This window comes from Bombyx mori, chromosome 8 (assembly GCF_030269925.1).
Source record: "Bombyx mori chromosome 8, ASM3026992v2".
Taxonomy (NCBI): domain Eukaryota; kingdom Metazoa; phylum Arthropoda; class Insecta; order Lepidoptera; family Bombycidae; genus Bombyx; species Bombyx mori.
The window spans coordinates 3693169-3699168 of record NC_085114.1 but is presented as its reverse complement, the minus strand read 5'-3'; positions in this window follow the sequence as shown (position 1 = coordinate 3699168).

Genomic DNA, 6000 nt, shown 5'->3' with positions numbered 1-6000 from the left:
CGTGAAACTTGAGAAAGCAATGCGGTATTTTTCTTAGAACTTCCATTCCAGTTATATCACTACTTCACAAAAAGAGAATCTAGCAACACGTTCTGAAGTGGAAAGGGGACTAAGCGTTCCGTTACATTGAAACACTCAGCAAAAACATCAATGACTAATTTTTCATAAAGACAATCAGAGCTCATTTGGGTAATCAACACGCGAGAATCTGTACTAAGTGGTTACAGTATTTGCTTATTATGAAGCTTTGTAACACACTCAATACTCGTACTAGATATATTTATTCAATATATTAGAAAATGTTTATACCTAATTTTGTAAAAAAAATATTTTCGCGAAAGTGCAAATTTTAAATGATTGACTATTTAAAAATGATTTAATAGAAATCTTGACTTGGCTTGGCTATCTGGGCTATCTTTCAGGAGTGGCGCTGTTTTACCAGAGTAAATCGCCAAACATCGCACCGATTCTCAAATCCATCGTAATGTACTAAGACTCCAAATTGGACAGCACGGCTGCTCCATGGAAGGAATATGTATTTCAATACAATAGTATACAATAAAACTACTTAAACGATTCACACTGTACTATACTGAGACCTTAGAACTCATATCTCAAGGTAGGTGGCGGTATTGACTTTGTAGATGTCTATGAGCTCCGGTAACCACTTAATATCAAGTGGGCCATGAGCTCGTCCAACCACCTAGGTAATAAAAATAATAAAAACATGCTTACTCCTGTCGGCATTTGACGTAAAATTACCACGGCGCAATAAAATGCGAATAAACAAGCCAAGCTAATATTAAACAAGTGTTTTTGACGTGACAACGTCTTATAATTCGATGGAGCCGGCTGCACGCACGAAAAAACGTGACTCATTGAGGCGTTCCATTTAAGTCTTGAAGTGCAAGCGAGAGCGCGCAACGAGCGACAAAGAGGCACAATCGGCCTCCGCGTTCGGCAGCGTTCGACATCTGTCTCTCTCCTACTTGAGTGAGCGATGCATCGGCGTGGACAGCTGCTATACAATAATACATTTACATGTTTTCGTCAAGTATGAAGTTCAGTGAAAAGTGAATGTGGTGTCAATTGTCCATACAAAATATCTATCAAACAAATAAAATTAAAATTTTCTTTTGAAAAATAAAACCATTCCATCAGTATTTTCTTATGACGTTGTCACGTTCAACTATCGTCAGTAAGTCGACTTTACAAATAACCGTTTTTTTTTTGTCATAAACCTGTATTGTATTATTGGGTATTTTAAAAATATACGTGATTAATCTTTTTTTCTAAATGACAGACTTATTTTTTTTTTAATGTAGACCTAGGTAATTAAAACTACTTTTATAGCTTAATCTCACGTCGTCCGTGTTCACAAAAACTGTAATGCATTGGAAACTTTGAAAATTATGTGATTACAATTATAAAATGCGAGATTAAGCCGTAAAAATAGATTTAACTATACATTTTACTTATCTTATACCTTTAAACGAGCAATTCTTGTATATAATCTGAATCTCGGAAACGGCTCCAATGATTTTCATAAAATTTAATATACAGGGGATTTCGGGGGCGATAAATCGATCTAGCTACGATTTATTTTCAGAAAATGTTGTTTTATTCGTGTTTTCAATAATCAACTATTCCCGACATCTATTAGCGAATAATAATACTATTTTTCTTAATTGAGGGCAACTAAACAAGATTGCGTTATCAAAAAAAAACCGTCATCATCTAGTTTAGTATTATACGTTATTTTTATAGTACGTAATCTGTTTCACCCAAATGATAAACGTCTTGTTCGACCGCCAAGATACCGCTAGCTCGATGATATTGAAAAAGATCCCGCAGCCTTCGAAGTCCACGAGTGGAATGCACTAAGATCAGGGACGAATGGAGATTTCTCCTGTTTGATATCAGGATCTTTTTCGTGTAATATATTTCTGTCGTCTTTTTTGTACAATACCCGGTTATCCAAAATAATCGCATATTAATAAAATTTTGTTCAAGCATAATAGTACCATCTAAGTGTGGGAAGTGATTTTTGTATTACTGAAGCATTTTCTTATAATTAAAAGCAATGTATTAGGCAAATATCTTCTGCACAAGAAAGAGAAAAATAAACCCGATTGATTATATTAGTATTGCTAGTAACGCTGAAGAGTTTTTTTTTTCCTACCTATGCTGATAGCCTTGAGAGGCTATTTCAGCTTACCCTAGCGTATGTAGGTGAGCTCACGGGGCTCAAACCGGAGAGTTTCTAACACTGACCCTAGCAAGAGCAGTGCTTCGCAGAATCTACCACCGGGTCGGAAGATCCGGCGAGAAACTCAGTGGGCTGTGTCTGTGGGTTAATTCGCCCGTCGAGCAGCCCTTCGTCGCAAGCGACGGGTTCGACGAGGACAGTGACCGGTGCTTGTAGTGCCTAAAAGGACCGTTAATGGATCAGGAGAATCCGTGATGACGTGAATCGGAGGAGTTATGCTAGCTTCACCGAACATGCAAATACAGACTTTATTGCGTTACGTTAAGATAAAAACAGCCATTCATGTTGTCTCGCTCAGCAAATATGGCGCGCACGCGTCATCCAATAGCAAACGATAACGTTTCGCGCGCTTACACAGAACGTTACTTTTAAAATTGTTTCGCGCCTCTGAAAAATAAAACTTCCTCGCTTGTACATAGATGTAATTTATATAAGACATGTAGCTAACTCGGTTTTATCGAAATTTTTAACGGCCGTCTGGTGTAGTGGTAAGTGACATGGTCACTACTACACAAGGGGGTCGCGGGTTCGAATCCCGCCAAGGGAAGATATTTCTATGATAAATATAGAAATGTCTTTTCCAGGGTTATGGATGTTTATTAAATATATGTATGTGTATAATAAAAATCTTACATTTATTTCCGTTATCTGGTACCTGTAATACAAGTTCTTTAGGAACTTAATACGGGACCAGTTAATGTGGCGTGATTGTTAGTAAATATATATATTTATATTTATCCGAAAAATATTATTTGAACAAAAATAGCCCAGAAATCATATTATGTAACTAAAATTAAAAAGAAACAACGTTCATACATGTAATCAATGTAAAAACGGTATAAAATGAGATACAAAACATGTATCCCGAGGATCCGCGTACATTGTAAACCATAAATATCACTTATCATACTATTTGAGCCTAACGGTGTTGTGATGCGTCTTTTCGCAACGAATAAAGCCGTTCTTTAACAATGGAATCTCGGTTTTCTACAGACATGAAATATTAATCAAATATCTTACTTAACTTTTTTATTCCTTTATGTATGTAGACGATCACGACCCACTTGGTGTTCAATAGTTAAAGCCCATCGACCTCAGAACCTGTATACTGCGTGATCCTTTTTTTTTGTCCTACCTAAGCTGATAGCCTTGAGAGGCTATTTCAGCATAACCTTAACTAGTAAGTGAGCTCGCGGGGCTCAAACCTAACGACGTTGCTAACACGAACCCTAGCAAGAGCCGTGCTTCGCAGAATCTACCACCGGATCAGAAACGCGACCCACTGAGAAGATCCGGCAAGAAACTCAGTGGGCTGTGTCTGTGGGTTAATTTACTCGTCGAGCCCTTCATCGCAAGCGACGGGTTCGACGAGAACCATGACCGGGCGCGCTGCGAACACACACAAGGTCGAAATCGCTCTAATACTGTAATAACAGAAATTGTAATAGTTTTAATTTAAATGTTTCTCGGGTTTTTACTAAATCAAGAAAGATCGTCTACCCAATAAACATTAAACAACAGACAGCAGGCAGGCTATTAGGCCGATTTTACCTTTTGTTAAAGCATTCAAGCTTAAGCAAGCCATCGGACTCACAATACGCCTTAGAATTTAGCGTGATTGCTACGAAAGTTTCATTCATTGAAACTTACCGGTCATCGTTCTCGTCAAACCCGTGGCTTGCGAAGGGCTCGACGAGCAAATTAACCCACAGACACAGCCCACAGAGTTTCTTGCCGGATCTTCTCAGTGGGTCGCGTTTCCGATCCGTTGGTAGATTCTACGAAGCACGGCTCTTGCTAGAGTCAGTGTTAGCAACGTCGTCAGGTTTGGGCCCCGTGAGCTCATCTACTAGTTAAGGTTACGCTGACATAGCTTCTCAAGGCTATCAGCTTAGTTAGGAAAAAAATTATTAAACTTACACTTGAACTCCAACCCTTTCTCATTTCAATTCATTATCATGCTGAGATTTCAATGTAGCTCACTACTTACAAAGAATCCTATGAAGAATCGGAGAATCCTACGTTACAGCCTAAATGGGTCTCTGAACCAAAAAACGGTTTCATCTCCGCGATGTCATTAATAATAAAAAACGTCGTTATAATGGATGACGGGCGGGCTCCGAAAGGATTCAAACTTGAGATTTGAGCGGATAAAGTTTGTAACATGAAGATTTTAGTACCTAACTGAATATTATTTTCAGAGGTAATTGTTTTTTTTTATGAACTTTTCATTATTTTATTACTCTATAGGTATATGCAGGAGATCTCACGGTCTACCTGATTTCAAGCGGTTACCGGAACTCATAGACATGACAACATAAATTCCACCACCCACGTTGAGGTATGTGAGTCCGCGCGGGTAGGTACCACCACCCTACCTATTTCTGACGTGATGTAATAATGCGTTTCGGTTTGAAGAGCGGGGCAGCCGTTGTAACTATACTTGAGACCTTAGAACTGATATTTCAAGGTGGGTGGCGCATTTACGTCGTAGATGTTTATCCAGCTCCAGAAAACACTTAACATCAGGTAGGCTGTGAGCTCGTCTACCCATCTAAGCAATAACAAAAAATGAAAAAACGACCTTCGGCGCAAAGTCAGGGCGCTTACTTAACGCACCACCAAGTCAGTCTCACCAGTATTTCTCAAAGATACGTGAAGCAAAAACTTTGTACCCCTTTTTACGAAAATTGCACGGACGGAGGAGTATGAAATATCCCACGCTTGTAGAGAATATAGAGAAGGAGTACAGAATGTTAATATTTTTTTAAATTATGCATCAAAATACATGCATTAAATCAATAAATAAAAACATTACACACATTACCATGTATATGACATTCACGCGCATGCATACTATTTGTTTATTGTCAAACTTTTCTTGTTGCTTGTAGTCTGTGGCCAAATTGAGAATAGATTAAATACCTACATATTTTTTGTGTTTTTTTAATATTTGTATAAAGTGTAGTCTTGGCGAAATCTGTGATTATAGAAGCATAATAATAGTCTTTGGCAATAGAATCATAATAGTGTACAAACTTATAATTTCAATTTATTAATTATAGTCGTATTTCGACTACCGTGGTCCCCACTAGTTATTATAATTACGCAAATTACAATTTTTGCGGGCTTTATTTTTATTACACGATCTTGTACCTTGATAGTCAAAGTAATTAGTGTGTTAATCAAGAATTTCATCAGATAAATTGGTGTCTGCCTGCGGTGTTCTACCATCAGCCCAGTCACATCACTCGATACGAACACACCGGCCGTCTTAATATTTAGGCCACGACTTCAAAGTTCAAATTTTGAAACGTTTCCCTCGCGAATCATCATTAAAACGCCGTATTTAATCCTCTTAATTTTCCTCTTAACGAGTTAATTCCATTCCTGACCCTGAAGGCTTACAAAGCAATTCTTTAGGGGCCTTATCTACTAAAGCCCCAAAAAATATTAGGCAAGTTCTTTTGAACGAAATCCGTAAGGGGTCAGCTACAAGAAAGCGTATAATATTTAATTAATCTCGCGGAATTCTAGATTTTTAAACATTCGATGTCAAAACTCTATTGAATAGTCATCCAATGCAGATTTTTTTGGCGATAGATGCTTTTACTATTAGAACAGCCGGAGCGCCTGCGACCTAGTCTCGCGCCTTGAGAGAGTTTACAACACCGGATCGAGTCCAGCTGAAAATATATTAGGTACATCAATTGACTGTTCTTAGCGCAGCG